This window comes from Haliotis rufescens, unplaced genomic scaffold, assembly GCF_023055435.1.
Source record: "Haliotis rufescens isolate VD_foot unplaced genomic scaffold, xgHalRufe1.0.p SCAF_11, whole genome shotgun sequence".
Classification (NCBI taxonomy): Eukaryota; Metazoa; Mollusca; class Gastropoda; order Lepetellida; family Haliotidae; genus Haliotis; species Haliotis rufescens.
The window spans coordinates 12618521-12644680 of NW_025963791.1; the positions used below are offsets into that span (position 1 = coordinate 12618521).

The 26160-nt window shown below is 39.1% G+C and overlaps 1 long non-coding RNA gene across 1 annotated transcript; it reads right to left on the reverse strand.

The window, feature by feature from the left end:
- Window positions 1–1983: 1983 nt before the first annotated feature.
- LOC124141205 lies at window positions 1984–18141 on the reverse strand. The gene is made up of 3 exons (XR_006862021.1): window positions 18097–18141; window positions 16760–16797; window positions 1984–2056 (listed from the first exon to the last, which is right to left on the reverse strand). It is a non-coding gene; the product is annotated as an uncharacterized LOC124141205 (long non-coding RNA).
- Between the last annotated feature and the right edge of the window lie 8019 nt (window positions 18142–26160).

The following is a 26160-nucleotide window of genomic DNA, read 5'->3' on the forward strand; positions in this document are numbered from 1 at the left end:
GGTTTTGTCGGTTTCACATATACAAGGGGTGGTTGAATAATTCTGCGTCTGCAGGTCACAACCAGGCATGTTTCTGCAGGCACCAACGCGACAAGGTATTTTCTGTTGATAATAATGGACATAATTGGCTTTTATATCATTTTGAAGCTGACCCAGCTACATTTATTGAGCGGTGTGTAACCAGTATAAACCAACAGACAAAGCAGTGGAAGCATCGAACATCTCAACCTCCAAAGTCTGTTCCATTACCTGGCAAGGTGGTGGCTTCGGTTTTCTGGGTGGACTACCTCCTGAAAGTACAGACCATTGAAGGCCAATATCAAGGAAAAACGTCGTGGAACATTCACTGTGTTCCACACGGACAATGCACCTATCTGTCGTCGCCACGGCTGCAATGCATGACTGTGGCTTTGAACACTTTGGGCATCCATCCTCACCAGATTTGGCACCGTCAGAATTCCAATTGATTATGACGTCATTACACCTCAATGTTGAGTGGGATCCCGGCACTCGAGCGTAGTTGGCAGAAGTGTGAGAACCTGGGAGGGGATTATGTTGAATAATAATTATCAACCAACTCCATTAAATCAGTCCATCATAATGAGGCTCAAATATTTTCAGCAACACCTCGTATGTAAAACTGGAGTAACCCGACATCACCACTCGGATTATTGGTAACACCGAGGTAATGGCGCCTCCCTTTGTTTTTGGTTGGAATTGGTCTCGAGTATCACCATCGATATCAAGCAGGACGGGCGTACATGTGGAGGACATTTCCAGACAAGAGGGATGTCGCGATGCGATCCCCTATTTTCACATATACAATATGTTCCTGTGTTTTTTTAAGTCACCAATTAACTTGCCTTCGCATGTGTTTGTGACGGGGCCACCTGTGCACACCTTCTGGCGAACTCATAGTATCATCACAATTTGAAAGTTTATAAACAAATTCTCACGATATAGGGGGAATTTTTCTCATGAATTTCAATGTCACTTGATTCTAATATCAGGCTGAAGAAAAACCACATGAACCTGAGGCATAAATATCATACATGCCAGCACGTCCCATCCAAGCCACAGGGTGATCCTATAAATATTGTGAATGAGACTGTATCGGCGCCTTTGTAACACTAAATGCAGTGCAGTTGGGTTTTGTGGATGTTTCAATTATTGGTGTTAATGTTGGAGTTTTCCATGTTTTTTCAAGTTGCGCATGGGTCCCAGTCTCTATGGCGCCGCAATTGTGTACACCACTTTCCAACACGATACACTTCAGGAGAAACTTCATTTCTTGACCCATGGGGCATTTGAAACTAAACTTAGTGACCATTGATAAAGTTATCTTTATGATTGAAGACAATTTGACAAAAATAGAAGCAAATGTCATATGAAGTTTACCGAACTCTATGACATGCTGGGCGTTTTGGGGATAGGACAAAAAGTTGACATCCCCATGGGCACCAATTGTGTTGTTATCCTTGCGGATCTGTTGGTTGATACTTGCTTGATACATGTCATCGATCCCAATTGCGTGGATTGATGCTTATGAGGACAATCACTGGATTGTCTGGTCCAGACTCGATTATTTTACAGACCGCCGTCATATAGCTGAGTGCGGCGTTAAACAACAAACAAACAAACAAAACAAAAAAAGCAATATCAAATAGTAATGATATGTTTTCGCGAAACGTTAGCATCTCTTTGTCCCCACTGGTGGCACCCGTCACAAACACATACAAAGGCGAGTCATTTGTTCAGCAGAACAGACACGGGAACATATAGTCAAAATAGCGAATTGCATCGGATATCATTTTGGTCACACTTGGAAATTTCCTCCACGTGCCTACCACAAAACAGTTTGTAAGCTTAACTTAACCCTGATTAAACAAGGTAAAACGCATAATCTCTTTAAATCTTCGCAGGAAGAACATTATTGGTTCTGTCTCAAAACCTTTGCAACGTAGACAACAAAGGCTGAAGCTGCTGGTATATTGCTCGACACAAGGGTAATGTCTTCCCTCTCGTCATTCTTTTCTGTTCATAGTGTGTTGTTACCCTGAAAACAGTAAACAGAAAACAGACATCAGAAATCAGATTACCAAGTAGAGCTCAGACTACTAGGAGACGTAGCAACACCTTGCTGTCCAAAGATAAGGCTATGTAGGCGTCACATATGACCCACGCTGCAGACATATACCGCAATATTATAGCTCTCTTCTGACTGTATGCATGATTCAGAATAATGTCGTCTCAAATGATATCATGAAAGATGAAATGTATTGCTTGAATCATCGGTTGACAGCTAGACAATCTTCGGCGCAGAAAGACAAAATACATTAACTGAGAAAGTATCATCTACAGATGAGTTGGAATTGATACGACGATCGACTTTGCATTTGACAAGTGTTTTTTATCAATTAGCTTTGCTTAATATCTGAAAACAGTAAACAAAGTTTAACATAAAAAATCAGATTATTAAGTGGAAAATCTGGGAGACATAGCAACCCCTTGCTGTCAAAAAATAAGGCTGTGTAGGCTGAGTAGGCTGTGTTTCATTAACGACATATTATCTACACTGGAGAGATATACCACAATACCATAGCTCTCTTCTATCTGTATGCATGATTCAGAATAATGTCGCCTCGATTGATAATATAGAAAATAAAATGTATTGCTTGAACCATCGGTTGACAGCAAGACAATCATCGGCGCAGCAAGACAACATTCATCAACTGGGAATCTACAGACGAGTTGGAATTGATGAGACGATGGACTTGGCACTTGACAGATGTTTTTAATCAAGTGTCCTTCCCAACGATAAGTGTTGCCGTATATCAAACATATTTTCAAATTATTATGCTGACAACACGGAGGGAAATATGTGGAAATTATTTGAATTTCTTTTCGTCTTTAATGCCGATTATATCAGTTAAAATATGCTGATGACATGTTTTTATGTTTAGTTCTTCAAATGCAACACTTGGGATTTATTTCTGTGGTTCCTATTAAATAGATCCTGAAAGCACATGCCTTAATTGAGAAATGTTCAGCATCCGGATGATTTGACTTTCTTAAACTATCTTAAAATGAATTATATCTACACACCATCATCTAAAATAGACGGCAGGCTGCTTCGGAAATTAAAAAAACAATCACATTTGTTCGAATATATATTATTCACAATGACTTAATATTTATAATTGCAATCAATGTTGGTATTTCTGGCAGTGACAGCCATAATGAATAAAGCCCATGTCATCTGCTATTACATGTCTATTTACAGTCATGTGTCATTTAGGTTTCTGCAAAACATTCTTCAATATATAACATAGACCCAATACATATGTTTTAACATTATGAGTCATCATTATGAAATTGACACCGTCAGTCGTGTTTTAGTCAGTTAATGTTCTGTACGGTGCAATCGGCATTTTCTTCACACATCAAAGTGTGATGTTAATTTCATCCTTTGGAAGATACATCCCATATCAGTTAGCTCCACTTCGATAGTGTTTCGCTAGTTGAGTTAACGAGGTTTTACTGTAAATTGATTCAAACTCTTAATGACTATTGCCATACAACAAGTGTGAAGTGCTTTGAAGTGGTAACTCCACATCGACGAAACAACAGAACTCCTTGTACCCTTCCTTTGAAACTAACAATGATTTCTTATTATAGCTGATAATAATATATCATTTACTTTAACGCCAATGTTCAAGTTCGTGATCAGAAACGATAATGCTGGTTGATAAACACTTTGAATACCACTAAGTACATTATTGTAGAAATCGAGAAGTACTTCAAGCACGCATAAAAGTCAATATGGTGCTGCATGACAAAACAGAATTGTTCCATTGGCGGAACATGCGTCAACATTGTGGCGAAGGTTGCCTGGATGCATCCACGAGGTTATGCATTGCTGCATCAGTAACTTCCTATAGTACTTTCACAAATCAATAACAAATATAAACGCTTTCTGTCATTGATGCCACAGGCCACAGTCATCTGTAGCGCCGCAATGCGTTGTGCAGGGTCGCGTCCTGTAGGCGTCCCGGAATCATAATGCAATTCAGATACGAGATGATGATGTCACCTACAGTTATGTTGGTTGGTTGGTTGGTTGGTTTATTGTTTAACGCCGCATTCAGCAATATTCCAGCAATCTGTTAATAACCTGGACCAGACAATCCAGTGATTAATATCATGAGCATCGATCCACAAAATGGGATCGATGACATGCATCAACAAAGTCAGCGAGCCTGACCACCCGATCCGGTTAGTCGCATGTAGTTACGTGGTGTGTAGAAGTTGGGTGATATGAAGCTATTGTCAAAGTATAATGGATTATCAAAGCTGCGTGAGTGAAGGATTCTATCTCAATTTGAACTCCGATACCTGTTTACTTCCCTGGTTTGTAAGAAGGTTAACATGGATAACCAGCTCAGACATTTTTTTTTTACCCTGAGCCGACAAGGCTTTATTTTTACCCCTTAATGACGCAGGCAGGGTAACAAGTACCATTTTAGGACGCGACCGAGGATCTGACCACCCACACCCCAGGAACATGTCCGCACTAACCAAAAACCACACTAACTCTCAAGATAATATTACCACAGCCCCAATATCTCTCAATTTCCCAAACACAAAGCGAGCTTCAGTAAAGTGGATGCTAATTTTCTAATGATGAAGATCAGCGGAAGAGATATGACAACAACGCAAACCAACCAGGATGTTGAAATTGTGTTGCTGTTGATTTATGTACCTGCTTGGTGTCCGTTTGGTAAAATTGACACGAAGACATGAAAGAGTCATCAAACCCGATAACTGCTATAGTTTGTAATTAGAGAACGTTTTATTGATCATATGATCTGAACAATGAAGCAACAGTAAAAGCATTCATATGGTGGGATCACATTATCTGTGGAGAAATAATCTAAAGCTATGTAATGTATGGTAGAAAATATATATAAATACATGTAAAAATGCGTTGTTTTGTTATAATCAATACAATGGCCATGTAATACTAATTTGGTAATACCAGTAGTTTGGTGCGTTTTCTCTTAAGCTGTGATCAGACATATGCAGTCCGTGCATATTGCGCTAAGAACAATGGTGACTCGTCAAGAGGATGTTGATATGGGTAACAGGGAGACCATGACTATACTCCAACTTCTCTATGTTAGCTACTTCCCCCATCCTTGGAGGCCATGCTGGATCATCAAACGTCACAAATCAATATCAATCAAAGCTGAAGCACGCTTTCTAAGAATCATTCAACGCTAAACGAATAGGGGTTTCACGCAACAGTGTAGGCTAATTGATCCCCCGAGAAAGGTGCTGACCAACTTCAGACTGGACTCGCAAGAATCGCTTCATTGTGTCAGTATCTCTTTCGAATTATCGTTTGTACCACAAGCTAAACCTTCAAGCTGATATCCGTCGTTCTTTTCTTCCCCGGGAGTTTGATTAATTCGAACAAAATTAATATATTCTCATCTGCACCTTAGGCAATGTTCTTTTGTAGGCATGAGTTTAACACACTATTGCATGTTCTATCAATCGAAAGTAGCATATACATCAAACTATCACGTCAGGCCTGACCACAAAAGAGTATAAACTCGTCATCAAATTCCTTATATTTGGTCGAAACATATCGGAAGATTTAACTGGACCGCGCATTGTTCTTGACCCGGCGCGCATTGTTTTTGACCCGGCTTCCTTCGTCATCTGTTTTTCAACACTGAATCCACAGAATAATCATATTTTTGAGTGTATCCAATCAGATGTGAGAACCTGCATACATTCACGAATCATTGCAAACGTGTAAACAAGCTTGAAGAAGGTCACTGTAAAGGGCACGCATGCGTAAAGGATATTGTAGATTTGAAAACATGCGTGAAAAGCATTGTAAAACTGTGAATATGCGTGAATGTCTCAAATGACTTCTTTGGCAAGTAATTGAAGATGACAACATTTATGAGTGTGGTCAGTCTTCAAATACAGTAGCAGGTGCATCCCTTAGTCGTCGTCGGTGATGAAGTAGCAAGTAAACGAAAATCATATAGGCTGGAGCTTTCTTCATGTTTGAGAGCACATGACATCTGACAGAGACATATCAGGAGAATAAGGTGGCTGTTGAAGGAATTTAAAGCCGCATTCGTGGTCTTCGGCCATGGAAATGACTGATTTGTGCATTGAAGCATTGTCCTGATGGAAGAGCACACCTTTTCACTGCTTCGCACGTCCTGTAATTGTCTTAAACGTACAGCATAATATGCTCGATTTATTGCCTGTCCTTTTGGAAGATCATTACAATAATGATACCCTCCCAGGGTATAGAGACCATAACGTGATGGGATTTGGCATGTTTGGCGATGGTGATGTCAAATGCTTCCATTGTTTTGATTGTTGTCTGGCTGGAAGCAGTTACCAGAAATCGTTCCACAAACCTTTCTAGAGCAGCTTTAAACAGAGCTAGAACGTCACGAGAACTGTTGTGTCGGGTTCGTTTTTAATCAGATGTCAGAAGCATTAGAACTCCACGAACTGATACCTTATTCATTGCTAAAGTGTCTGTGATAATGGAAAGTACACTATCCTGGAAAATGCATTTCTAGGAACTTTCTCTCTAGTGTTGCTTACGTCAAAGATCTGCCAGGACGGTGTCGTCTCAAGGCTCTCCCTGCCACGCTTGAACTCTGCTGCCCTCCTCTTTACAGGCGCATAAGAACGTTCATCCTTCCCTCGTGTTGTACCCATATCTTCACGGATGGCTTTTTTAGTGTAAAGCCCTTTTCCCTTCAGTACACGATCACTACACTTTCCTTAAATTTGTCCATTTTCAAAAGATTTCACTTTTACGCAATTCCTTCTATGTGAATTTATCAATCAACCCTCGAAAATAATGATTTTGAATATTTGTCTCTAATGCATCAGGTTTAAACTAACCCTAAACTTTCTATCGTTCTTGCCAGTAGGCGGTTTTATAATTATATTTAGCCTTTCAGAAAACAGTTGCTAAGTGACGCACGCTTGACGCTTGGCCTTTGGTTGAGTGTATAATGATTGTTCACTGAAAACATGCTGCAAATATTTCAGGTGGTTTTAATGGAATTTATCATCGGTGAATGATGGCTTCAGAATTTGGCAATGAGGATGCAATAGACCTCTCATCGTCGGCAATCAATAGGCTGTAATCTGTTAATCAGATTTCTTTTCACGCATTGACTGCTTTGGTAATGTCAGTAAATATACTATTTGCTATATTTGGAAATTAAACTTGTGTATATTTTTGTTAACTAAACGCATCTGAATTTACATCTAAGTACATGTAAGTGAAACGATTGAACGTTGTGGAAATAGAAAAGCTAGGTATATTAAAAGTGTAGTAATTTCAACAATGGCGTTGTTTGTCCAAAAACAGATTTCAGAAATCTAGAAGTAGAGCAACATTACAGAACGATATCTAATTCGTCTGTGTGCAATCAAAAACAGTTTGTTCGCGCTCGGGTTGAATGCATGTGACTGAATATTGACACTTGAAGAAAACATGACATTCCTAAATCTCACAATCCCATCCTCGCTGTAATCAGAACAAAATTGAGGACTTGCGTTATTTAATGTTTAGTTTCTCTTCAATAGAAAAACATCGGAAAGCCATATAGACCCTTTAAATATCGTATGGAAAACAAGAAGATCACTTTTCTTGTTTAATGCCAAATGTCAACTGTTTTTTTTTGTAAACGGGCTACGTTGTCTCATGATATTCTGCAGTGTAGCGCTCAAAACCAGAAACTGTAAATAAAAGCGACAATACCCTTTGCATGTTCACAAAAAATCTCTGCCAAAAACAGAGTCGATTGTACGATTCCGACTACGTGTACATCATGTGCAAGTGTTTATGAATAATTACTATCAATCAGGGATGATTCCAGGTGTTCAAGGAACGATGAGCGGACTGTTGAAACGTTGAAGTCATCCCTCGTGTCTTTTAAACTTTTTGTTATGGAACATTTCTGTATGTGTGGGTTCTTTATAATGTTGATAAACGGATTACTTTCTCAGTCAAGACCTCGGGGTCGGTTTTTATCTTTTACACACAATCTTATGGAGAGTGTTCTTTCACTCTGAATCTTTATGCATAGATCTAAATATTTTACCAATGATTTGAACATGTATTTGAAACAATGTGATAACTGCTATATTCATAAGAAATCTCTGTCGATTGTACGATTCCGACTATGACATGAGCATAAGTTTATGAATAACTATCAAATGGTGATAGTTGGTGTTCGGGAAACGATGAGCGTCACCTGCCCCATCCCTTACACCCATCACAAAACAACGCCAAGCAGGCCAATCTCTCACCCAAAAAGCACGGGACCATATGGTACAAGTCAAAATAGGGAATTGCATATTCAGGGATTATGCACAATGCCTTTGGTCAAGACTTATTTAAGAGAAAACAAGAACACTTATGTCATTAAGTGATTGTGTATGCCAAGTTCTAGATCTGTATGCAATAGTAAAGGTAGTGTTATTTCAAGGTGCCAGTCAAAATGTTTTTGACACACGATACATTGTGGAAACCGCTTAGGGGAAGCTGAGACCCTATGATAGCCAGCATCCCACATGTATCACTGAATCAACCTGCGACATGTTCATGCTTTCATTTGTCGCAAGAAGCGCAATGAGACATACTTTTCCTTCAGGCAAGGCATGATGCATAATTGAGTTGGAATTGATGGGCAGATCAGCATGTTCGCTTGGGGATTGGAAATGGCAAAAAGGGCCTTTTAATCAAATTTGCCTCGAATTGAAACGTTGGAAAGTATTGCTTCTGATCAGTCATATTTGCAGCAAATTTCGCTTAAAAGCACATAAGAGAACCTGAGAAGATTATTCCAATGTGCGCCAGCACAACATCAATCAAACCGTACTGATAACCTGTCTTTTTCACATGCAGCACTCTTGGCAGGTTTAAAATTTAAGTTTAGTTTCAGTTAAAGGAGGGAAACGTTTGGGATATAAGTAGTACGTTTGGTTATTGTGTAAACAGAAACGCGGTTGCAAGTCACACAGATAGTAATAGGGACGTTGCAATATGTAGTTCATTATAACTTTTAAACTATCTTTGATTTGATTTATTTTGGTTTGTTGTTTTACGCCGCACTCAGCAATATTCAAGCAAAATGTAAATAATCGCGTCTGGACAGGATCATCAAGTGATTGACATCATGAGCATCGATCCACGCAATTGGGATCGATGACATGCTTCAACCAAGTCAGCGAGTCTAACCACCCGATCCCGTTCGTCGCCTCTTACGACAAGCATAGTCGCCTTTTACGGCAAGCATGGGTTGCTGAAGACCTATTCTACCCCGGATCTTCACGGGTCCTAAACAGTCTAGAATAGTTGATCTGATGCGTTATCACCTACGATGGTTACTTTTTTTATTTGTTTCACTGACCCTTTTCTCTTTTCGTACAGGTCTAAATATTCTTCTTTGAAATAAAGCTTTATATTCTAGACATTCCCATTCCCAATATTTTAAAGGTTCGAAATCAAATATATCAATATTTACATTGTACTATACATCTAATTATTTGGCGTTACTGCTATTGGTTTTCCTTTGATCCGTCCACAGTGAACATGTGAAACTGATTTCACGCGAGAATACCTACTACCCTACAGCTTCATCAAATTAAAACTAAAAAATATGGTTTCTTTGACATGTAATGCTCCTGAAGATTGGAACACAACATCAATACAGAATTTCCATGTAACATGTAATTAGGCGACGTCAAGCAAACAACCATCATAAGAGAGAGAGGTCTTTAGAACTACGGTCTAGCTCAATCCTTATTATTTACACAGATTCAGCCTCTCTCCCTCGGAGGAGCACAGTCGACAGAGATATCACTCACCAGCTGGACAGTACAAGTTTGAATCTCTACACAGCCACGGTGTATGAAGCCCTCTACTTTCTGTGCACATATTTAGTATGGTATTAGTATCCTGTCGACTGCTCACTGATTTTTAATGATCCATTCATATAATATCCATGACTATTTTGCCTTGTCCGTCGTAAAACTCCTCTTCTCCGCAATGCTGAAATTTGTACAAGAGTTTGTTCTGATTTTAAAAACGCCTGTTTATGGCTATTACTCAGCCATTTATGTCAAACATGTATTGGACTTAACACTGTGATTTGACCTTTGCGTTTTGACCCTGCTCCTTTTTTTCTCGAAATGCATTTTTGGCCCTGCAAACTTCATCTCTTCCTAAACTGTGATGACGTTTGGCGTTTGCGTAGTTAGTTGGTTTCAATTTTGTCATATAATGGAGACTTTGTTCTCTGGCGTTGACGTTTCTGATTTATATTTCTAGCTGTAAAGTACCCTCGACATTCCCCAATTTCTGGCGTTGCCAGGACATGCACACCAGTAGTGAGCAAACACCTGGTTTGACTTTCGTTTTCTGTATAAGTAAGTTTCACAAAGGTCACCATGGCCGTCTGTGTTATCTTTTTGCATTGCAACATATGGCAGCAGGATTGGATTGTGTCGCTAAAGTAACATATAGCCTGACATCATTTTCTTTGTTTGTCACATAATGCTTTATGTGTTGTCAAAAGAAATTCGAAGCATGGAACAGCAAAAAAATGGTGACTCATTAGATCTAGTGTGTTTTTACCCGAAGGGAGTGATTCATAGTTTTGGCAACAGGCCAAGTGTAGCTAGGTAATTTCTAGAAGCACATTATTAAAAAGTTACCTCGCATAGTGTTTTTGACTGAGGTGGCCTGAAGACTGATACAGTAAACTACGATTACAACGAACACGCTTATAACGAACTGACGGATATAACGAACTTACTTTTTTGGTCCCGACTATTTGCAGTAGTTATGCTGTATATATGCTCATAACGAACCACGGTTATAACGAACTTAAATTAGTAGTCCCCTTAAGTTTGTTATAACCGTACTTTACTGTACTCCCATTAGGGATTCAAAGCAAAAGGATAGAGGCGAGACTTGCATTACCCTGATACGCATTAGTTTGTTTTGTTTGTTTATTTGTTGTTTAACGCCGCACTCAGCAACATTCCCGCTATATGACGGCAGTCTGTAAATAATCGAGTCTGGACCAGAGAATCCAGTGATTAATATCATGAGCATCGATCCACGCAATTGGGATCGATGACATGCAGCGACCAAGTCAGCGAGTCTGGCCACCCGATCCCGTTAGTCGCCTCTTACGACAAACATAGTCGCCTTTTACGGCAAGCATGGGTTGCTGAAGACCTACTCTACTCTACCCCGGATCCCCACGGATCGCGCATTAGTGAGTGACTCTCGTTCAACACCACAGTGATCAATAGTCCAGCAATTTATATAATGGACGTGCCAGTACAAATGTGTGTTACAGTTGATAACGAGGTAGATAATATTTGTATGCAGAACAAAAACATGAAATAATATGTGTTTCTTAATTCACGGTATATAAAACACCTATAAACCAAATGTCATCCATTATAGATGATAAGGCAGTATTTATGTTGGGATTCGTTTGTTCTTTAACGCTGCGCTTACCAATATTCCAGACAAATGACAGTGGCCTGTACAAAATGACAGCTATCAGCAAGTCACAGAGTCTGAGCACCCGATTCATTCAGTCGCCCCGACGACAAGCATGCATGGGGGGTTGCTTGAGACCTCTATATCGGAATCCCCATGGGCCCTGAAAGAAACATGTGTTAATTGTTGGTCTTTCACGGAAATAAAAATATTCTTTAACGAACCCAATAAAAAAACGAGAGCTTATTCCATATATGGACATAACGTTATTAATCAGATGGCTGGACATATTATTGTTTGTTTGTTGTTTAGCGCTGCCCTCAGCAACATCCCATCTACATGACGGCGGAATGTATATAATCGAGTCTGGACCAGACATTCCGGTGACTGACGCACCTGTCCACGCAATTGGGATCCGATGACAGGCAATTAATCAAGTCACCGAGCCAAACAACCAGATTCATTTAGTCGCCTCTATTCTTACCCGGAATCCCAACGAGTTTGGACAAATAAATCAGTTTAGTTCGAGTCAAATGTATCAGAGATGTAACAGAAAATACATGGTACAACAAACAAATGTCCTCAACACTCGCCGAGTATTCCAGAGACTGCGTCTGTACAGTGTGGAATGGAGCGGACATAAAGACTACAAAAACACTCAAATACAGGCTAGTAGCCATACCCTGTCTCAAGTCACCAGCACGAAGCGAACTGCAGTTAGCTATTTGTCTAATGACAAAGATCAACATGAGTACATTTCGGAAGGAAGACTTGTAATTCTGTTGATTTATACCCCACTGGTGTCTCCCAAATCAATACAAAGGAAACAAATTGCAGCAATGTCGCTTTTTTCAGTCAGTCGACTTTTCTAATCGTGTTGTGGAGTAGGTTTTGTAATTTTACAAACCTGAATATCTATTAATCACGTACACATTGACTAGAAAGAAATAGAAATAGCTTAAACTGACATGAGAACACTATTCTAAGAAAACAAATAACCATAGCTGACTGCAAAATAATTAAAAGTTGTATTGTCATGGAAAGATAGATTGCTCTTATAACGCTATAGCAAATTACTTATCAATCTTCGGTGTCGCTGCAACCGTTTTCAGAAATATATTTCGGGGATGTGTTTGTTTGATATGCTGAGGCTACAAGGCCGAAATTCAGTTGCAATATTACCTTTGATTATTGTTGGACACAAAATGTTTTCTCTCGGTTTTTGCTTCAAGGCATATACTTTTTTCTTTAAAAACAGGAGCTGAAAAGTGTTTGTTATAAAAACCTGGGAGGAAATTATTTTCTCACTTTTTTGTTTCAGAAATAATAATTTTGTCAAAATGTAACATTGATGTATTTGTAGTATTGTTAGAAAAGGCATTTGTCGCTTTTCCAGCAGCAATGGTGTGTTGCTTGAAGCAAGGACAGACTCATCAAATGTCCCTGGCTACCAAAAATACAATTCTATACAATCTACACTTCTATATGCATTCACTCTTTCCCTCTTATATTTGATCTGTCATTCTCTAAAACAGGGATTTGTGGCAGGAGGGATAGGCTTCGGGTTTCCGGTGGGTCCCCTTTGGGTCGGCCAGTGTTCCAGCGGCTCCGGCCATTGCTGTCTGCATTTTGCATCATTGGGTTTACAGTCGGGCATGCTTTTTCTGTGGGGTTTTCGGGTGGTGTCGTGCGATCCTTGCTTTGGGTGATGATATCCGATGCAATTCCTGATTTTAACTTGTATCATATGCCCCCGTGTTTGTTCAGGTGAACACTTGACTTGCTTTTCCATGTATTTGTGTCGGGTGCCACCAATGGGACAGGATACGCCCATCCATTCGCTAACACCTGCATCGTCAATAATTGATAGTGATATTCATAAACAAACCGAATCGTCGGAATCGTATGACGGAGATTTCTTATGATAATGGACATGGTTTTATCGCTTTCATATATACAAGGCGTGGCTGAATAGTTTTATCACTTTCATATATACAAGGCGTTGCTGAATAGTTTTATCGCTTTCATATATACAAGGCGTGGCAGAATAGTTTTATTGCTTTCATATATACAAGGCGTGGCTGAATAGTTTTATCGCTTTCATATATACAAGGCGTGGCTGAATAGTTTTATCGCTTTCATATATACAAGGCGTGGCTGAATAGTTGTGAGTCTATTGTATAGTATTCCCGTAGCAATTTGCATATATTAAGTACCTTACGTTTCATGTTTACAGTCAATCAGGCAGTTTCAGCAGACACCTAAGTGACAAGGTATTCTCTGTTGATAATAATAGACATAATTGGTTTTATGTAGTTTAGAAACTGACCCAGCTGATTTCGGTTAGCGATTTTTAACCATGGATGAATCTTGAGTTCACCACTATCAGCCAAAAACTGCAATCAAAGCAGTAGAAACATCTCACGTCTTCCCCTACAAAGAATATAAAGTGTGTTCCATCAGCTAGCATGGCGATGGCTTCGGTTTCCTTTGATTCTCAAAGGAATCCTACTGGTGGACAATTGAAGGTCAATATTATTCTCATCTGTTTAGGAAATTGCGCGACAATATGAAGGCTAAACGTCGCTAAATTCACTAAATGTACTCAACCAAGACAATGCACTTGTGCACAAGTCCGTCGTTGCCACGGCTTAAATGCATGACTGTGGCTTCGAACTCACTGAACATCCTCCGTTTTCACCAGATTTGGCACCGTCAAAATTCTCGAGTATCACCATCGATATCAAGCAGGACGGGCGTACATGTGGGGGAATGTGGAGGACATTTCCAGACAAAAGGGATGTCGAGATAATGGCTCCGCTCACTCTTCCCTTTGTTTTTGGTCGGAATGGTTCACGAGTGGCACAATACATATCAAGAAGGACGACAGTGTACTCTTCCAGATGTGTCCCTAGGGCAGTGGAGGTTTCGTGCAACAGTGTAGACTAATAAATATGAAGAAAGATATCGACTGAGATCTGACTTGGAATAGAAATAGTTCATTAGGTTTTCATTACGTTAGCAAATATCTCTTTCAAATAATGGTTGTGGTATACGTTGAGCCTTAAAGTCGATATTCTTAGATTATTTCTTCATTGATACCGTTAATTTCTCACACATTATCCATCAGCATATTGCATCATAAATAGTGTGTATTAGTACTTGTATAAAGATGAAAAACATCAAACTACCAGACAGAGGGCGGAAAGTATTTTTCTGCTGCGTATACTGAGTCATTGTGATCTTGTCTGGACCTGTCCTGACAGATTTACATAGCTGTGACTAGATACTGAGGTCTTGTGGGAAAAGACACGTCACCCCAAGTCACTTTGGATGAAAGGTTGTCATTAAAATATCTGTAATTTTTGTCAAAGTTTATAAAATTTAAAGTTTCCTTGTCCGGAAAAATGAAATTTGATGATGAAAAAACAAAGCAGATGACAATTAAACCGATCGCCCAAACGCATCACCGCAACGGCCATGGTAACCCGATGCACGTGAGTTCCGTGCAAATTGAAATGCACGTGCGTTCCCCCATTTCTTGCACTATAAAAATCCACCCAGATTGGATAACATTCATTCGTTATTGACTTGCTACCACATGCCAAGTTTGACAAGAAATCAGCGACACCAAGCCCTTTGACGATTGCAGGTTGGACAAACCGCCCGGCAAGTAGCCAATGCACGTAAGGACCGTATACAGGCTCAAGCAACGGTAACAGACCACAAACACTACAGATGACTGACCACGTAGTGGAAGACCAAGGGTCACCACCCGACGTCAGGATCGTCAGATTGTGCGACAGTATCTTCAAGATCGCTTTGTTACTGCTGCGGAAACTGCTCGACAGACCATTCGGACTCACCAGCGACACATTAGTGCGGACACCGTGCGTCGACGATGACGAGCAGACACTGTCATAGGCCACACCGAGGACCCATTCTGACACCACGTCATCGCCGGGTGACAGTTGAGGCGGTTTCACAGGTCATCTTAATTTCTTGTTCCTTTCTGGAAACATAAAAATAACAGCCTGTTGACACATTTTGAATACCTGCAAGGAAGTTAATATAATGCAAAGATTCTCACAGGCAAAGTAGGAAATACCCAGTTAGTAAACACAGGAATGTCTTGTTTGTTGTTTAACGCCGCACTCAGCAATATGTCGGCGGTCTATAAATGATCGAGTCTTGACCAGACAATCTAGTTATTGACATCATGAGCATCGATCCACGCATATTGGATACGATAACATGCATCAGCCAAGTCAGCGAGCCTGACCACCCGATCGCGTTCGTCGCCTGTTACGACACGCATAATCGCCTTTACGGCAAGCATGGGTTGCTGGAGACCTTTCTACCCCGGATCGTCACGGGTCACACAGGAATGTGAACTCAGGTAATTCAAGACAATCTGACGCATATGCATAATGAAACAGACCAAGGAGTACGTCTTACATTTCATATCTTCATCTCTCAGTAAACTTCAGATGACATTTGCTTCCATTTTTGTCAAAGTGTCTTCAATCATAGAGATAGAGATGTAACTTTATCTATGGTACTAAGTTTAGTGTCAAATGATCCTTAGATCAAGAAATGAAGTTTTTCCTGAATTGTGTCGTGTGGGATAGTGGTGTACACAGTTGCCCAAGATGTGCAACTCTGCACAACGATTTGCGGCGCTTTGGAGGGGACCAATGCGTTACCAATACTCTAACATCGACACCATAGTTGAAACATCCACCAAACCCAACTGCACTAAATTAAGTGTTATAATGGCGCCGATACAGTCGTCTTATTCATAATATTTTTAGGCTCACCTTACAGCTTGGATGAGAAGTGCCAGCATGTATTCATTTTTATACCACATGTTCATATGGTTTTCCTTCAACCTGATATAAGAATCAAAGTGACAAAAGTCCTTCCATATTCATAAGAAAAACCGTATTGCATCGGACCTAATTTTGGTCACATTTGGACAATATCCCCCACATGTCTACCGTAAATATTTTGAAAGCTTCACTAAGCCCTTGAACAGACACTTGATATAACAAGAGGCCTATACGCTCTTTGAATTCTTCGAAGAAAGAGCATGATTGATAGTGTCTCAAAACCTTTGCAACGTAGACACCAAAGGCTGAAGATGCTGGTATATTGCTCGACACAAGGTGAATGTCTTACCTCTCGTCATTCTTTTCTGTTCATAGTGTGTTGTTACCCTGAAAACAGTAAACAGACATCAGAAATCAGATTACCAAGTAGAGCTCAGACTACGGAAACGTAACAGCACCTTGCTGTCCAAAGATAAGGCTATGTAGGCGTCTCATATGACCCACGCTGCAGACATATACCGCAATACTATAGCTCTCTCCTGACTGTATGCATGATTCAGAATAATTTCGCCTCAAATGATATTATGAAAGATGAAATGTACTGCTTTGAAACATCGGTTGACAGCTAGACAAACCTCGGCGCAGCAAGACAATATACATTAACTGGGTAAGTATCATCTACAGATGAGTTGGAATTGATAAGAAGATCGACCTTGCACTTGACAGGTGTTTTTTATCAAGTATCCTCCTTTGTGATAAATAGTTATGCTTGATATCTGTCCGTTTTTAATGTTCGATTATATCAGTCAAACTGAGAACATGATAACATGCAATTATATTCATCTCTCTAAATGCAGCATTTGGGATTGATTTCAGTTGTTTATTTGCCACGAGTTGCTATTGTATCGCCTGAAAACACAGTCCTTTATTCAGACATGCTCAGAATCAAGATGATTGTGGTTTGTTAAACTATGTTAAAATGAATTCCAAATTGAGCAGTGTGACATCTAGACAGCATTCTCCAGCAAAGACAGTATGTTGCCTCGGAAATAACAAAAACAATTTCAATTGTTCAAATAAAAATAATTTGCAATGAGTTAAATATTTATAGTAACAATCCATGATGGTATTCCTTGAAGTGACAGCCATAAAACCAATGTCGATATACATTATATGATGTCATTTTTCATGCATATTCACACTTATATGTCATTAAGATTCCTGAAAACATCTTCTGTATAAACCATAGACACAATACATATGTTTTAACATTATGAGTCATTATTGTGTAATTAACACCGTCAATTGTGTTTTAATCAGTTAATGTCCTTTGTGGTACAGTCAACTCTTTATTCTCACATCAAATTGTGATGTTGTACATTTCATCCTGGAAACATACATCCTATATCAGTTAGCTGCACAACGATAATCTGTCGCTAGTCGTTTTATTTGAGGGTTTACGAGGTTTTACTGTATATTGATTCAAACCTTTAATGGCCATTGCGTTATATCAAATGTGAAGAGCTTTGAAATTGTAACGCCATATCGACGAAACAACACAGCTCCCTTGCCCTTTCTGTGAAACAAACAATGATTTCTTATCATCGCTGATAATAACATATTATTCACCAATGCTCTAGTTCGTGATCAGAAAGGATTATGCTTGTTGATAAACACTTTGAATACCTTTAAATGGATTACCCCACTCAGACACAGTATGCTGACTCCGAGCCGACAAGTACCATGTTTGACGCGGCCGGGGATTGAACTACCGTCCTTCCGCTCCCCGGGCAGATGCTCTATGTACTAGACAACGGAGGCGGTCCACACTGACCAAACACTTAACTAACACTCAAAAGGAAAATATCACAGCCCCAATATGTCTCAATCTCCCTTTCATCAAGCTAGCTTCCGTAATGTATTCTCTAATGATGACGATCAACGGAAGGGACATGACAACAAAGCAAAACAAGCAGGATGAAGAAATTGTGTTTTTGTCGATTTATATACCTGCTTGATGTCAGTTTGTAAAAATTGACACGAAGACATGAACGAATCTACTGACTTTTTCAAACCTGTTGACTTCTATATTTGGTTATCAGAGAGCGCTGCATGGATCGCATGATCTGAACTATAAAGTAGCAGATAAAAAAATGCATGTAGTGTGATCAAATTATCTGTAGAGAAATAATCTAAAATTATGTAATGCATTGTACACTATGAACATGTAAATATATTACGACCATGTAATACCAGTAGTTTGGTGCGTGTTCCCTTAAGCTGTGATCAGACACGTACGGCCCGTGCATATGACGCTAAGATCAATGGCGACTCGTCAAGAGGATGTTGATATGGGTAACGGAGATCATGGCTATCCTCAAACTTCTCTATGTAAAATACTTGCCCCATCCTTGGAGGCCATGCTGGATCCTCAAACGTCACAAATCAATATCAATCAAAGCTGAAGCCCGCTTTCCCAGATAGATTCAAAGCTAAAGGAGTAGAAGCTTCACGCAACAGTGTGGGATAATTAATCCCCCGAGAAAGGTGCTGACCAACTTAAGATTGGACTTAGATTCTAAAGAGGGAATGTCTCGTTCAAATTATCATTTGTACCACAAGCAAAACCTTGAAGCTGACTTTTGTCGTTCGTTTCTTTACAAAGATTTTGATTTCTTCGAACAAATACATTCTCATCTGCACCTCAGGCAATGTCCTTCTAAAGGCAATGGCTTTCAGGTGTATTGATCACACACAATTAAACAGATAGGCGTGACGACAAAGGAGTATCATCTCATCAGCATATCCCTTCTATGTAGTCGAAATAAAAGCGGACGTTTTATCTGGACCGTGCAGTGTTCTGGACCTGGCTACGTTTCTCAACACTGAATCCACAGTAAATTTAAAATGTCACATTACCCTGTGGGCATTCTCATTATTATATCTTTACCAAGAAAGCAGCAATTCCAAACAGATTCGATAATTTGCTTGCATTCACGAATCAGTGCAAACGTGTAAATATGTGTGAAAGTCATTGCAACCATGTGAATGTGTGTGAAAGTCATTGCAAAAATGTAAATATGCGTGAAAGTCATTGTAAAAGTGTTCATATGCGTGAAAGTCATTGTAAACGTGTAAAAAAATTGAAGGTCATAAAGGAATTCTCTCGCAAATAATTGAAGATTTGTGAGTGTGGTCAGTCTTCAAATACAGTGGCAGGAAATCATACCGGCCTACTGTAGGTAGCCATAAACAATACATCTAAACATGTAAATCATCAATAAACAATAAACAATAAAATCATCATATCTACGAAGATTGATTGATAAATTCTGAGCCTCACATAATTTTCAACATAATTCCCTTCCATAAACACGTTTGCCAACGATGTTGGGTGGATGTCATACACGTTTCGCAGAAACCCTTCTTTTGGTTGCCCGAAAGGTTCTTCACAGTTGCTTTGAAGTCATCGTCCAAATGTGTTTCAGCCAGAGCTTTCTTCATGTTTGGGAGCAGATGGAAGTCTCGCGAAGCCAGATGAGGAAAATAAGGTGGGCGCTAAAGGCTATTGCATCAGGTCAAACCAGAACTTTCTATCGGAATGCAAAAGCTCATGTTTATTCCAGTAGGCGGTAGTATTATTATATTTAGCCTTTCTGAAAATAGTTGATAAGTGACGCACGCTTTACGCTTGATCTGTGATTGCATGTAAAATTATTGTTTACCGAAATTCATGTTGGTTGGTTTGTTGTTTAACGCCGCACTCAGCAATATTCCAGCTATATGACGACGGTCTGTAAGTATTCGAGTCTGGACCAAACAATCCAGTGATTGACATCATGTGCATCGATCCACTCAATTGGGATCGATGACATGCATCAACCAAGTCAGCGAGCCTGACTACCCGATCCCGTTAGTCGCCTTTAACGACAAGCATAGTCGTTTTTTAGGGCAAGAATGGGTTGCTAAAGACCTATTCTACCAGATGAAATTGCATTTCAGGTAGTTTTAATGGAAGTTATGATCGGTGAATGAAGGCAGCAACAGTTTTTGACCATAAGTATGCAATAGATCTCTCATCGTCTTAAATAAGAAGACGGTAAACTATTAATCAGATTTCTTTCTACGCATTGACTCCTTAGGCAATGTCGGTAAATACACTTTATGTTATCTCTGGAAACTATACTTTTCTTTACTGTTGTTAAACGCATATAAATGTATATCGAAGTGCATGGAAATGCAGTTATGTCTCTTGGGCACGCCAGAAACATATGATTGTTGGTTCGAATCCCGACTCGCCCTGTTTCCACATCTGTCAGGTGCTGAAGCCCAAAGGAACAAATTTGAAGCGAATCCTTGAATCAAGCCCAGCATTGGAGATATCTGTCATAAAGACGCAACACTCTGATTTTAGGAAATTTGTAAAAAATTTAAAATTTGTAAAAGCTGGTAAAGTGGATGGCAATGTGATCTCAGCTGGTGCTGTGTGTTGATGTACATGATTTACCCCATAGTCTGGCGAGGATAGTTACGCTCCACCGTGGTTCCACCGTGGCAAACGTCTTCGAACCCCGCCATGTCCTGACTTCCCCCGAAGACGCTGACCCACATTGATACAACTGAAACACTGATGAAACTCACTCAGGCCGAGATAGTTGTTTCATTGTTACAACGCACGGAACCTGCTGCTATTTAATCATATGCCCCAACCTTCCCACTGAGTAACTCCTCTTCAATATAAAGTGATTCCCGATCTACTTGTTTTTTGGCTTTGTTATGGTGTTTTCTGACGAATATCACAGGTTTGTTACTAACGATCGATGATGCTGGAAAAGATTCAAGCATGAGTCAAGTTTCAAGTAAATGCGTTTTAACTTATGTTTGACATTTACACAACGCTGGAGACAGATCTTGTCTTTTATCTTCTATGTCAATATCGGCGGGTTTTTTTTATGCAGACTTAAATACCTATGGTTCAAAAGGGTAAAAATAACTTTTGTCGCCATAAAATTGCCCGAAAACATTCTTCCCAAGGTCACTAGTTAAGGAATCAATTATCTTTCAAGAAATTGCACGATGTCTGCATTTGCCGGTTTTCAAGGCAGTCCAAAATATTCTATAAAAAAGAAGTTATGACATTAACTATGGTTACATATGTACTGCAATATGAAAGAATCGGGTGTTATTTTTAATTCCTTTGAGCAGCATAGTTTTCGCTTTAATCTATAGACATCAGTGTGACATGTCACCTATTTGTTGTTTCATGATTAACACAATAGTTACTGGTTCTGTGAAGGTAGTGGTCGCATTGCATGTACATGTACCATCATGTACATCATCTTAAGGGATTGTGAAGGTAGTGGTCACATTACATGTACATGTACCATCATGTACATCATCTTAATGGATTGTGAAGGTAGTGGTCACATTACATGTACATGTACCATCATGTACATCATCTTAAGGGATTGTGAAGGTAGTGGTCACATTACATGTACATGTACCATCATGTACATCATCTTAATGGATTGTGAAGGTAGTGGTCACATTACATGTACATGTACCATCATGTACATCATCTTAAGGGATTGTGAAGGTAGTGGTCACATTACATGTACATGTACCATCATGTACATCATCTTAAGGGATTGTGAAGGTAGTGGTCACATTACATGTACATGTACCATCATGTACATCATCTTAAGGGATTGTGAAGGTAGTGGTCACATTACATGTACATGTACCATCATGTACATCATCTTAAGGGATTGTAAAGGTAGGTGGTCACATAACATGTACATGTACCATCATGTACATCATCTTAATGGATTGTGAAGGTCGTGGTCACATTACATGTACATGTACCATCATGTACATCATCTTAAGGGATTGTGAAGGTAGTGGTCACATTACATGTACATGTACCATCATGTACATCATCTTAAGGGATTGTGAAGGTAGTGGTCACATAACATGTACATGTACCATCATGTACATCATCTTAATGGATTGTGAAGGTCGTGGTCACATTACATGTACATGTACCATCATGTACATCATCTTAAGGGATTGTGAAGGTAGTGGTCACATTACATGTACATGTACCATCATGTACATCATCTTAAGGGATTGTGAAGGTAGTGGTCACATTACATGTACATGTACCATCATGTACATCATCTTAATGGATTGTGAAGGTAGTGGTCACATTACATGTACATGTACCATCATGTACATCATCTTAAGGGATTGTGAAGGTAGTGGTCACATTACATGTACATGTACCATCATGTACATCATCTTAAGGGATTGTGAAGGTAGTGGTCACATTACATGTACATGTACCATCATGTACATCATCTTAAGGGATTGTGAAGGTAGTGGTCACATTACATGTACATGTACCATCATGTACATCATCTTAAGGGATTGTAAAGGTAGGTGGTCACATAACATGTACATGTACCATCATGTACATCATCTTAATGGATTGTGAAGGTCGTGGTCACATTACATGTACATGTACCATCATGTACATCATCTTAAGGGATTGTGAAGGTAGTGGTCACATTACATGTACATGTACCATCATGTACATCATCTTAAGGGATTGTGAAGGTAGTGGTCACATTACATGTACATGTACCATCATGTACATCATCTTAATGGATTGTGAAGGTAGTGGTCACATTACATGTACATGTACCATCATGTACATCATCTTAAGGGATTGTGAAGGTAGTGGTCACATTACATGTACATGTACCATCATGTACATCATCTTAATGGATTGTGAAGGTAGTGGTCACATTACATGTACATGTACCATCATGTACATCATCTTAAGGGATTGTGAAGGTAGTGGTCACATTACATGTACATGTACCATCATGTACATCATCTTAAGGGATTGTGAAGGTAGTGGTCACATTACATGTACATGTACCATCATGTACATCATCTTAAGGGATTGTGAAGGTAGTGGTCACATTACATGTACATGTACCATCATGTACATCATCTTAAGGGATTGTAAAGGTAGGTGGTCACATAACATGTACATGTACCATCATGTACATCATCTTAATGGATTGTGAAGGTCGTGGTCACATTACATGTACATGTACCATCATGTACATCATCTTAAGGGATTGTGAAGGTAGTGGTCACATTACATGTACATGTACCATCATGTACATCATCTTAAGGGATTGTGAAGGTAGTGGTCACATAACATGTACATGTACCATCATGTACATCATCTTAATGGATTGTGAAGGTCGTGGTCACATTACATGTACATGTACCATCATGTACATCATCTTAAGGGATTGTGAAGGTAGTGGTCACATTACATGTACATGTACCATCATGTACATCATCTTAAGGGATTGTGAAGGTAGTGGTCACATTACATGTACATGTACCATCATGTACATCATCTTAATGGATTGTGAAGGTCGTGGTCACATTACATGTACATGTACCATCATGTACATCATCTTAAGGGATTGTGAAGGTAGTGGTCACATTACATGTACATGTACCATCATGTACATCATCTTAATGGATTGTGCAGTTTCTTTAACAATGCATGTTATTGTACAATCTGTGACTAACACACGCTAATAATATGATCTGAATCGCACAATGTCTATATCGTATATGTCCTGTTATTATGTAAATGGGTTTGTCGCTTCTATGTAAATGATATTGTGTGTATATTTTCAATGACTCACCTAAGCCAATAACAATCATAAGATTGTAAATCTCACCCATTACATGTAAATACAGTTAACTACATTTATAAGGAACACGAATATAACGAACTGACGGATATAACGACTGCTTTTTAGGTCTCTTTGAGTGTGTTAAACCTTAGTTTCCTGTATATTAAGAAGTGGATGTCAATCTCTTCCAGTATATGTATACATAGCAGCCAATATATGTACATCTTATCTAGTATATGTAAATGTATCATCCGATATATGTACACTTTATCTAGCATATGTAGAGATCAGACAGTATTGTTTGTACATCTTAGCTAGTATATGCAAATATATCATCCAGTATATGTACATCTTAGTATATATAATATATCATCCAGTATATGTACATCTTAGCTAGTATATGCAAATATATCATCCAGTATATGTACATCTTAGTGTATATAAATATATCATCCAGTATATGTACAACTTAGCTAGTAAATGCAAATACATCAGCCAGTATATGTACATCTTATCCAGTGTACATCAGCCAGTAAATGAACATTTTAGCCCACATATATACATCAGTCAGTATATGTAAAGTATATAGAGATATGTCAGCTGTTCTGGGCTGTAATGCAATGCTTCTGCTGTCACATATGTATTGTTTTTGTAAATGTTTACTTCCATCATTTCGTCAATACTGACCAAGGACGAAAATAAGTCACGTTAAAATAGACCATGAATATTTAACTGCGAAACTACATGTACGTGCATAAAACAATTACGTTAGCACAATGGTAATGTCTTAGATAATCTAATTATCCATAATTATACATACCCCAAAGCTCGCCTTGGGAGACATGTATCCAATTCATAATTGGTAATATTTGGAACACGCTAAAGTATTCCAGTAACAGGGTTAGAGATAATTACTTCCTGTGAACATTGCAGTTTGACATAGATTAAAAATGACAAGACTAAATAGGGTTTGGAAAACTATATTGATTCCTGTCACAAACGCGCATAAATCTACCTATGGATCTGATTCAGATTACCAACTAGAGCGGCAAAGCTAACAAGAGTATCAAGTGTAAAAAGCAGGTCGTGGAAACTATGATCGATGCTAAGAAGTTTAGCGAGTGGTGGCATGAGTCCTTACATGCGAATCTAACTGCATCAATACAAGTGCAAATATCGGTTCGAACCAGTGTATTGGGTACGTCATCCGGCATTGTTGACGTCAGTAGAATCTTATTGTGACGTAAGACAGGATGACGTCACACTGGAAACGACGTCATCGCTGAAGATTGTTGAAGTCATTTGACAATTGTGGTTTTCTCAGACGGCGTTCGTGATCAATGCATTTGTCCTAAAGGGACTCTCAAAAGGTTTAGGAAATAATGGTTAATGCAGAAATTATTACACTCAGATGTGCGTAACACTAATTCAATGCTCACTTCGGGAAATACAAGAATCGTGACACTCGTTTCGTAAAAATCAATATGACACACATTCTCGTGTAATAAACTATATCTACTTCAGTTCCATTCCTAAGTATTCTGGAACCTCTGTCTTTTCATTTTGCAGTCTGAGACGACTTAAATTGACGTTGTTAAAAGTCTTCAGTTTCGCTCAAAGAGAAATTACTTTGTGTTGCCGCTTGAAACTGTGTCTTACATAATCGATTACATCTCCTTCTCGACAGGACCCCTTTTTACTTAAAAAAAAGACATAACCTTCATCCAAATAACGTTATAGATTACGAATTAGGCTTTGTTTTAAGGGTAGCATTAGTATGCCAAAGATCAATTTATCATACCGTTAGTTGCCATGGAAACCGACATGTGTTATCCACCATGACTTATACAGTATCATTACACTAAAGGACGTTTATCTTTGTCATCATCTGCCCTGGGCGCTTGTCCAGTTACCATAGACCTACTCAACAACTAACACAGTGAAAGGACACAATGATGAAGCAAAAGGGAAGCTGACAATGGTTGGAATGAGGTAGCAGGTGTGAGAGCAAAGGAGTGCT